This window comes from Colobus angolensis, unplaced genomic scaffold, assembly GCF_000951035.1.
Source record: "Colobus angolensis palliatus isolate OR3802 unplaced genomic scaffold, Cang.pa_1.0 Scaffold27, whole genome shotgun sequence".
Lineage (NCBI taxonomy): Eukaryota > Metazoa > Chordata > Mammalia > Primates > Cercopithecidae > Colobus > Colobus angolensis.
In genome coordinates this window covers 1,458,620-1,469,707 of record NW_012115932.1, presented here as the reverse complement: position 1 = coordinate 1,469,707, position 11,088 = coordinate 1,458,620, and the positions used below count along the sequence as shown (strand labels likewise).

The 11,088-nt window shown below is 46.2% G+C and overlaps 1 pseudogene; it reads left to right on the top strand.

The window, feature by feature from the left end:
* Positions 1 to 3,089: 3,089 nt before the first annotated feature.
* LOC105515869 lies at positions 3,090 to 10,815 on the top strand (annotated as a pseudogene).
* The last annotated feature ends 273 nt before the right edge of the window (positions 10,816 to 11,088 follow it).

The following is an 11,088-nucleotide window of genomic DNA, read 5'->3' as shown; positions in this document are numbered from 1 at the left end:
GGCCACTGCACTCCAGCCTGGGTGACAGAGCAAGACTCCGTCTCAAAAAAAAAGTCAAAGAAATAGTTTATGACCTTAAAGCATTTAGCAAACCTAGTATCTGGCCTGCATAATTTAGAACAAATGTTTACATTTTAAAAGATGTTTTTATTTTACTAATAATCTTTAAAACTATTTGTTTCCCTAAGGTTACTTAAGTCACATGAACTAAATAAAGTGCATTACACTTTTTACTTTTCTCACAAAATATTTGATTTAAGCACTTAATTATTATTATTATTATTATTATTTTTGAGATGGAGTCTTGCTCTGTCACCCATGCTGGAGTGCAATGGCACAATCTGACCCTTTGTCTACACTCAAACCCTGTCTCCTGATAAGATGTTATCAATGACAATGCATGCCCGAAACTTCATTAGCAATTTTAATTTCACCCCATCCTGTAGTCCTGTGATCTTGCCTGCCTTCATTTGCTTTGTGATATTCTATTACCTTGTGAAGTATGTGATCTCTGTGACACACACCCTATTTGTACACTCCCTCCCCTTTTGAAAATCACTAATAAAAACTTGCTGGTTTTACGGCTCAGGGAGCATCATGGAACCTGCCGACATGTGATGTCTGCCCCGGAAACCCAACTTTACAATTTCTCTCTTTTGTACTCTTTCCCTTTATTTCTCAGACCAGCTGACGCTTAGGGAAATAGAAAAGAACCACGTTGAATATCGGGGTTGAGGTTTCTCCTGATATCTGACAACTTGATTTATTTGTTTGCCTCTTTTATTAGCTTTTGCTCATGCACACAGTTGACTCTCCCATTTAAACCTTAGTACTGTGGTTCTCAAAGTGGGATATGGCGACTGACACTCTTATAGAGTTGGTTAGGTTAAAACTATTTTCATAATAATCCTAATGCAATATTTACTCTTTTTGTTTGGACGAACGGAGGCAGGATGGCGCACTTCCGGGTTCTTTATCACCAGCTTTTCCCGCGCGCGCGAAAATGCAGCCAGCACCCAGGGAGGGTGCAGACCAACCGGGCATGCGCCAGGTGACATCAATCCGAAGAGACCAAGATTTACCTGGTCGCACCTGCGGAACGCCCCCGACACGCCCGTGCCCCGCCTATTGCCCTCCCACTCCTAGAAAAGCCGCTCTTGGCCAGTGCGCCACGTGGCCTTCCTGAGTCTCTCACTCCTGTCAGGACTGCAGGAACTCCGTCCGAGAGCCCCACCGGGGGACTCTGCTGGCCTCCTTTGCCGGAGGCCGACAGACCTCTCCCTACCCACCTACTTCCCTGAAGCTAGGTGACCAAAATAAACTTGCAGTTTTGCTTTTACCCTTGCCTACCTGCTGGTTCTTTTGCGCCCGCTCTGGTGGTCTTAGAAAAACAAATCACTTTTCACTTCATTCTCTTGTGAGTGTAATGTGGGGGAAAATATCATTTTTTCCCCATGAAAATGTGTTACCACATAATGGTTTTATTATTGTTTTAAATGAGTTAATAGCTATTTTTAAAATTTCAGTTTTTGTTTATAACTTAGTAAATATTGATAGATAAAATCCAAATGAACAAAAGCTCTTCGGGGATCTTCAGTAGTTTTTAATGGTATAAAGAGTTTTTGAAATAAAAAAAAAGTTTGAAAATCATTGCCCTTGTCTATCTGCCAGGTGTAAGAACTCCTGTTGACCACATTTGATACCACAGGATTAGACAATGAACTGGAGTTGGTCTTCTTTGAGTGATAACTTGTCTTGATTGCAAAAATCATCTACGTCAAGATAAACTATAGCTTTTGGCCAGAATGTCATTTAGAAATGCAGCAAATGTTAATACAGGATGTCTTTTTGTTTTTCTTGGTGATGTGTAATGGAAATAAACACAGCCCTAGTAAAAGGAGAAGCATAAACATAGAAAGGCTTTGGAACAGTGTCTAGCATAAGAGTAAGCCCTTAACACAGGTAGTGATTATTACTATTTTATTATTACTCTATCACAGTTGCTATTCAGTTATTTATTCAACAAGTATTTATTGAGTACTATATGCCAGGCTCAATGATCTGCATTGGGGATTCAGTGACGGGCAAAACACAAATAATTCTGCCTTCAAAGACTTTATAGTCAAGTAGGAGAGGCAGTGGAATCATCACACTGAAAATTCTAATTACAAATCGTGGTAAGCAAATGAAGTGATAGAGGTGTAAGTAGACCAAGATTAGATCTGATTTTCAGAGTCAGTAAAAGCTTCTCTGAAGAAGTCCCAGTTGAGCTGCACTGAAAACTGGGTAGGAGGAATTAAGGAGACATAAAGGAAAGAGTAGCACACTGAGCATGTTTAAAGACCCTTCAGTAGAAAGAGAATGATGAGGGGGCCAAAGTGGCTGAAACCCAAAGACTCAGGGCTAGAGTGGTAACTGTTTAATGGCAAAAACCACAATTACATTTGCACCAACCTAGTAGTAGTAGTAGTAGTAGTAGTAGGTTAGATCTCAAGTCATTTGGGGATTTTAAGGCTTTGTCAAGGATTTTAGACTTTTATCACGTATCAGTGGGCAGCCATGGAAAGCTTTAGGAAAAGTGTGGCAACCTTAGATTTGTATTTTCAAAAGATAGCTGGAGTGTAGTGGGGCAAGGCTGACAAACAGGGAGATTATTTACAGGGCTTTGGCAGTATCCAGGTGAATGACAGTGGGAGCCTGGAACAGCATAATGGCAGTAGAGACCCAAAGGAGTGGATGAATTTGGGATGTATAATATTTTGGAAGTAGGGCCACAGGACCTGGTGATTAATTGAAAGCTTAACTAGAACAACAACTGCACAAAGTCGAAAGCTTTTCCCAGCAAGATTAGCTAATGGGTTACTGGTAAGTTGCAAAATCTCCCCCATTCTCCCTTGGCAAAGATTCAAAAGCCCTGGTGATACTCAGGGCCGACAGATTACTTAGGCCGCACAAAGCCAGTGCACAAGGCCGTCGCGTGTCTTAACACCAAAGACTTTATTCCCTGGAGGTCAGCAGACTGGAAGCACAACGTTTCCTGGGCAATGCCATTGTCGCAGCTCCGGGCAGGGGAAGGATGACTAACGACAATGCTGGGAGAGAACTCCGCAAGAGAGGGCGAGTCTGAGCGAAAATGGGCAACTGGCCCTGAGGCTCCAGCCATCAAGCGTGATTTGAGGACTCAGCAGGAGGCCAGAGTATGGGCTGGGAAGAGCCACAAAACCTGCCTGTGATTGGCTGGACAGGAGTATTGGTCGCTTGTGATTGGGTGAGGCTGAGACATAGAGCTGTGTTTTGAACCGCATAGGGTTCTGAGTAGCAAAGGCCTTGCAAGGGTCTTAACCCAAACAGGGAGGGGAAAGGTTGCCAACAAACGGCGGAGCTCACAATCCAGGCCGGGGCATCCCCCAACCCCCACGGAAAGAGCTAAGCAGGAGCCGCTGCCTCAGCAGGTCCCCTTGAGTCCCGCTGCGTCCCTGCCGCCGGTCGAGGGCACCTCCTTTTGGGCAGTGGCTGTGGAGACCCCTCCGTCACTGCCCATGCAATGCACGGCCGCCATTGCTACCGTGGCCTCCTAGTGTAGGGAGGCTTTGGTGCCCTGTGCGGCGCAGCGGCTGCTGGAGGTGAAGCCAGAGAAGGTGTTGCTGCTACCACAGCCCCACGCTCCGGACAAGGGCGCCGCTTCCTCTCCCAGCTGCAGTTCAGGCCTGTCCTGCGCCTCCTGCCGCGGCCGGGCGCCCCCTGCAGGCCCGAGTTGCCTGGTGCAGCCCCGGGCGCTGCACTTCAAGGCCAAGAAGCAGGAGCTAGGGCCTTGCCTGGACCCGTCGGTGGGGCCTCGTGGGGCCGTCGGCACCGGTCCTAGAGCCTCCAGGGCGGTCAAATTGGAAGGCCTCGGGCCGGCCGTCAACTATTCCGAGGGAAGGAGAAGGGCAAGCTGGAGGCGGAGGATGCAAGGTGGGGAAGGCAAAAGCCCGGCGGCCATCTGAGAAGGTGTGATCAAAACGGAGGAACCCGAGAGACTCCTCGAGGACTGCAGGCTCGGCGCAGAGCCCGCGTCCCATGGCCTAGTTCATGGCAGCGCGGAGGTCATCTTGGCCCCAACGTCCGGTGCCTTTGGGCCGCACCAGCAAGACCTCAGGATCCCTTTGACTCTCCACACGGTCCCCGCTGGGGCCTGGATCCAGTTTCAGGGAACTCCGCCTTCAGAGCTGGTAAGATTGACCAAAGTCCCCCTTACACCAGTGCCTATTAAAATGCAGTCCCTACTGGAGCCTTCTGTAAAAATCAAAACCAAAGATGTCCCCTCACTGTGCTGCCCTCAGATGCAGGTAATAGACAGTAGGGGTCGGGTTTTCGAAACTGCGCCTGTGTTGCCCTATAGGGCGTGTCAGCAGTTTTCAAGTCTAAACTACAAAAGTCAAGTCATGGAACTGATTCTTTTCAGGGCAGAGTCTGCACAGGTATCACTTCTGATCGACTTGTATATACAGCAGTAGAATACACAAATGCCTTCAAAATTCTGAAGTATTTTTTTAAAAGTCGAATTTAAGGCCTAGTGTTTAGATAGGACTAATTTTTGTGCACAAAAATAGAAGTATTCTTGATAGACATTTTCCTGGTCCTCTAGCTAGAAATTGGGGCCGTTAGTCTCCCTGCTCTGTTAGGTCGCTTCCATGGCGAGGTGTACTCTTGGGCCAAGTGACAGAATGAAGAGAGAAAAAAGGCAATCAAGATTTTCCTCTTCCACTTTTCAGAACACAGATCCTTTGGTCAGATAAAAGGATTCTGCTGTCAGAGTTTTTAATTGCTTTTCTGGCCGCTACTGATAATGCTGCTACCAAAAAAACCATTATTTTTTCTTTTTTTTTTTTTTTCTTGAGATGGAGTCTCACTCTGTCGCCAGGCTGGAGTGGCGCGATCTCGGCTCACTGCAACCTCCGACTCCCTGGTTCAAGCGATTCTCCTGGTTCAGCCTCCCTAGTAGCTGGGATTACAGGCACGTGCCTCGAAGCCCAGCTAATTTTTGTATTTTTAGTAGAGACTGAGTTTCACCGTGTTGGCCAGGATGGTCTCAATCTCCTGACCTCCTGATCCACCCACCTCGGCCTCCCAAAGTGCTGGGATTACAGGTGTGAGCCTCTGTGCCTGGCCAAAAAAAAAAAAAATTATTTTTTCTAGAGGCAGAGTCTCACTTTGTTCCCCAGGCTGTTCTCAAACTCCTGGCCTCAAGTGATCCACCCACCTCGGCCTCCCAAAGTGCTGGGATTACAGGTGTGAGCCTCTGTGCCTGGCCAAAAAAAAAAAAAATTATTTTTTCTAGAGGCAGAGTCTCACTTTGTTCCCCAGGCTGTTCTCAAACCTCTGGCCTCAAATGATCCTCCCGCTTCAGCCTCCTGAAGTGCTGGGATTACAGACATGAGCAACTGCACCAGCCTTGTTAATATTTCTTTTTCAGAGTCCTCATATGGCTGCTTCATTCCGCCTGTCCAGGGCTTTCAGTTTCAGCCAGTGGGAGAGACAGACTATGTTGACTGTATCTTACTTAGAACCGGAATCCCAAGAAATTTATTTATTTATTTATTTATTTATTTATTCATTTATTTTTTGAGACGGAGTTTCTCTCTTTTTTGCCCAGGCTGGAATGCAATGGTGTAATCTCGGCTTACTGCAACCTCTGCCTCCTCTCAAGTGACCCTTCCACCTTGGCCTACTGAGTAGCTGGAACTTAAAGGCACTGGCCACCATGCTCAGCTAATTATTATTTTTTATATCTTTTTACATTTTTTTTGTAGAGATAGGGTCTCACCATGTTGCCCAGGCTGGTCTCAAATTCCTGGGCTCAAGTGCTCTGCCTGCCTTGGCCTCCGAAAGTGCTGGGATTATAGGCGTGACCCACCACACCTGGTCAGAAATTTATTTTACATGCTGATGTTTAGAAAAGGGAAAACAAATATCGTCCAGCCACAATATTCCCATCCTCCTAACCTAGTCAACATCTTAGTACTGTGATACATTTCCTTTCCCCTGAGCATTTTTTTCACAGTTGAGAAAACATAATTTTCATTCCTCCTTTTCAACATTTTACTTTTTTTTTAGATTGTTATACAAAATAGAGATGGAGTTTTGCTATGTTGGCCAGGCTCGTCTTGAACTCCGGGGCTCAAGTGATCCTTTTGCCTCAGCCTCTGAATGTGTTGGGATTACAGGCCTGAGCCACTGGGCCCAGCCATTGCTCTTTGCTCCTTTTTAAATCTTTTTTTTTTTTTTTTGAGACAGAGTCTCGCTCTTTTGCCCAGGCTGGAGTGCAGTGGTTCTATCTCGGCTCACTGCAATCTCTACCTCCTGGGTTCACACCGTTCTCCTGCCTCAGCCTCCTGAGTAGCTGGGACTACAGGCGCCTGCCACCATGCCCAGCTAATTTTTTTTGTATTTTTAGTAGAGACAGGGTTTCACCATGTTAGCCAGGATGATCTCGATCTCCTGACCTCATGATCCGCCCACCTCAGCCTCCCAAAGTGCTGGGATTACAGGCATGAGCCACCGCGCCCAGCCTAAATCTCTTTTTAAATATTCAGAATTGGACATGGTGTGACCAGGATTTCATATCCTAAGTGGGAGAGATTAAGGTTGAGGGCTTTTGAGAGGGTCCATGGCCTTTTCCCAAACAGTTCACTCTGTTCTTTTGGACTCAGAGTAGAGTGGCCTTTTACTCGGACAACCCGGGAAGAAGGTCTGTGGAGGCTTGAATGCAATCCTATAGTAGAGGAGAATGAAATGGCCCCACAGCCTAACAGCCTGGCTTGGAACAGGGATTCTAGGCCTCTGTTTGATTTCATGAACCTTTAATTTTTCCACTCCAAAAGTGAGGAATCACTTTATTTCCAAAGTCAATTAAATTTAGTTTGAGAAGTTTCTGTGAAGTTTATAATACCCTGTCAGATAAACAGGGACATGCTGTTGGCCCTGAGGATTTCTCAGAATGACCTCTGTTGAAATGGTGATCTCATTACAAATCCCAGGGGCAGGTAACTCTTGAACTTGAAGCACGCAGCCCTGCTTTCCTATCCTGGAATGTTAAATCCAAATTCCCTTAGAGGCCAAGCACAGTGGCTCATTTCTGTAATCCCAGCACTTTGGGTGGCTGAGATGGGAGGATCACTTGAGCCTAGGAATTTGAGACCAGCCTGGGTGTAGGGAAAAGAAAGAGAGATCAGACTGTTACTGTGTCTATGTAGTAAAGGAAGACATAAGAAACTCCACTTTGATCTGTACTAAGAACATTGTTTTGCCTTGAGATGCTGTTAATCTGTAACTTTAGCCCCAACCCTGTGCTCATAGAAACATAAGCTGTATGGAATCAAGGTTCAAGGGATCTAGGGCTGTGAAGGATGTGCCTGGTTAACAATATGTTTACAGGCAATATGCTTGGTAAAAGTCATTGCCATTCTCCATTCTCAGTTAACCAGGGGCACAATGCACTGCGGAAAGCCGCAGGGACCTCTGCCCAAGAAAGCCTGGGTATTGTCCAAGGTTTCCCTCCACTGAGACAGCCTGAGATATGGCCTCATGGGAAGGGAAAGACCTGACCGTCCCCCAGTCCGACACCCATAAAGGGTCTGTGCTGAGGAGGATTCGTATAAGATGAAGGCCTTCATCTCCTGCATGTCCCTGGGAACGGAATGTCTAGGTGTAAAACCCCATCGTACATTCATTCTATTCTGAGATAGGAGAAAACCGCCCTGTGGCTGGAGGCAAGATATGCTGGTGGCAATGCTGCACTGTTACTTTTTGTTATACTGAGATGGTTGGGTGAAGAGAAGCATAAATCTGGCTTAGGTGCACATCCAGGCATAGTACCTTCCCTTGAACTTATTTGTGACACAGATTCCTTTGCTCACATGTTTTCCTGCTGACCTTCTCCCCACGATCACCCTGTTCTCCTACCTCATTCCCTTTGCCAAGATAGTGAAAATAGTAATCAATAAATACTGAGGGAACTCGGAGACCTGTGCTGGTGCCGGTCCTCCATATGCTGAGCACCGGTCCTCTGGGCCCACTGTTCTTTCTCTATACTTTGTCTCTGTGTCTTATTTCTTTTCTCAGTCTCTCATTCCACCTCATGAGAAATACCCACAGGTGTGGAGGGGCTGGCTCCCTTCACCTGGGCAACATAGGGAGACTCCTTCTCTACAAAAAGTTAAAAAAAAAAAAAATAGCCCAGCATGGTGGTGCACACCTGTAGTCCCAGCTATTTGGGAGGCTGAGGTGGGAAGATCACTTGAATCCAAGGAGGTTGAAGCTGCAGTAAGCTATGATGGCTCCACTGCACTGCATCCTGGGCAACAGGGTCTCACTCTGTTGCCAAGGACACAGTGCAGTGGTGCCTCAATAAATAAATAAAAACGGGAAAAAAAGTCCTAAGAATCCATTAACCTCCACCTCTGAATTGTGGCCCAATATCACCTAGGAAGGAGCTGGGGATGAATATTGAGAGGTGTGGATTCTCATCCTGACTCTTCCACCACTTGACTTTGACTTCAGGCAGACCCTGGAATTTTTCTGAAATTCTGCCTACTCTGTAAAATGGGAATCACAGTGCCATCTGTGCATAGGAATGCACCCCACAGACCTCTAATTACAGAAAGCAAAATTGACTATGGGCTCCCAGCTGTTGCACTGTGAAATCCATCATCGTGTTTATGCTGAGACCAGATTTCCTTCAAGCTTTTTCTAGCTAGTTCCTGGGCATAGAAGGGATACTAAGGCAGGCCCATTTCTGGGAGACATGATAGACTTGCCCTTGGCCAAACATTTGTAATGACTTTTCCTGAAGAAAAAAAAAAAAAAAAAAAGGATGTTTTGTTGACTGAGCTGGGCAATGCCAGGCCAGGCCGGTGGCTTCTTTTTTTCTGTTTCTGTTTTTTTTTTTTGTTTTTTTTTTTTGAGATAGGGTCTCACTCTGTTACCTAGACTGGAGTGCAGTGGTGCAGTCACGGTTGCCACCTCAGCCTCCCAAGTAGCTGGGACTACAAGCATGTGCCACCACACTCGGCTAATTTTTTTTTTTAAGTGACAAGAGCGAAACTCTGTCTCAAAAATAAATAAATAAATAAATAAAGCTTTGCACATATTTTTTAAGGGTCCATGCTCTTAGAACATTTCTGGAAGAATACACAGAAATGGTTATTGCTGTGGCCCTGGAGTGCAGGAGGGGAATTTTCCTTTATTGAATACCCTTTAAATGGAATTTTATCTATAGTGCATGTATTATGATTTTAAAGTTTTTAAACTTGTTAGTTATTTTAAAGGAATTGCTGTTCTAACACTTTAGAGTGATCACAAACTCACATCCCTTCAGAGGCCAGGGAGATTAAGTGTACTTGGGTTTAAGGAAATGGCAGTTGTGGAGCTGCAGCTAACTGCAGCTTCCATACCACACCCAAAGTACTTAAATTCAATACCATGAGAAGCATAGTGTTTGATCAAATCAATGTCCCACTATTGGTCCCAGGAGTACTATCAATTAGCGACCTCTGCTTAGAGTGATAGTGACAGGTTTTATCTGAAAACCTTTCAGAGGAGTCAATGATTCCTTAGTGAAGTATGCAGAATCTCTAAAGCAATGAGGGGTTGGGGGGACCACCATGGAAATTACCTGAGAGCTCCAGAGAATATGGCTGGTTCTGCATAATGCAATTTTTACACAGAAAGGGTTATCCATCCAGGCCTCTGTTTTCTGACGTGTCCAGCCCCTGCCTGGTGGAAACTCCTAGTCTGATGGGAGATGGACAGAGTCTAGTCTTGGAAGGCAGAGTTCATGTCATGGCAGGCCCTGAAGGGTCTGAGCTGAATTTCCTCAGGTAGAAATGAGGGGAAATCTATATTCCTTTCAGAGTGAACACCAGAATCAAAAGTTCTGAGGTGGGCCAGGCATTGTGGCTCACACCTGTATTCCCAGCACTTTGGGAGGCCCAGGCAGGAGGATCACTTGAGGCCAGGAGTTCAAGACCAGCCTGGGCAACACAGTGAGGCCCCTGTCTCTACAAGAAGTAAAAAAAATTATTGGGGCATGGTGGCACATGCCTATAGTCCTAGTTACTCAAGAGGCTGAGGTGGGAGGATCACTTGAGGCCAAGAGTTCAAGACTGTGGTGAGCTATGATCATGCCCCTATACTCCAGCCTGGGCAATGAGAGGAAGAGGAGGGGAAGGGAGAGAAGGGGGTGGAAGTGAGAAGGGGAGAGGAGGAGGGAGGTGTGGGAGGAAAGAAAGGAGGGAAGAAAAATGGAAGAAAGGAAGAAGAAAAATGGAAGAAAGGAAGAACAAAGGGAAGAAAGGAAGGAAGGAAGGGAGGGAGGAAGAGAGGAAGAAAGTGAGTTCCAAGGTGGAAAATCAAGGGGCCTGCTTGGAGAAGAGAGAGAATTCATGGGATCTGGCTCAGGGAAAGAAGTATGGGAAATCAGGTTGAAAAGGCAGGTTCCAGGGAATCAGGCCCTCCCAGCCCTCTAATATGACAAAGCTGAGGAAGAATTCTTCCTGGTGACCATTTCATTCCTGTGTAGTGAGTGCACTCAACCCCCCAGAAGTAACTGTGGAGGGCTTGGTTGGAACCCCAGTGACCAACCATTGCTCCCGACCAGGTTCCCAATAGGCACGTGCTGGCTTGGGATGCTCCAAGGCCACCTGGAGGATGTGGATCTATCTCAACCCAATTTCCTCCTCCTAGGGGGTTAACTGAATATGAGGGAAGAGAGCAGATCAATGCTTGGAAAGGGAATGTATGTCATTCAGGGTCTCAGAGCAAATTGAGGAATCATAGAGGCTGAACTCCCACCTCTACATTCTTATTCCAAGGCTCGCTCCCCAGCACCAGGCTGCCTCTTGAAGTGTATGTGTCAACCCCAGGTACAACACAACAATTACCATTCTCAATAAAACCCCCTTCCCATTCATCCACAAGATGCTAGGCCTTGGGCTAGGTTCTTGTCAAGCTAACCGGGTTCTCAGAACAAGCCTATAAGGTAGGTACTACAATTATTCCCAGTTTCCAGATGAGGAAGGTGAAGCTCCAAGGGGCAAAATGACATTC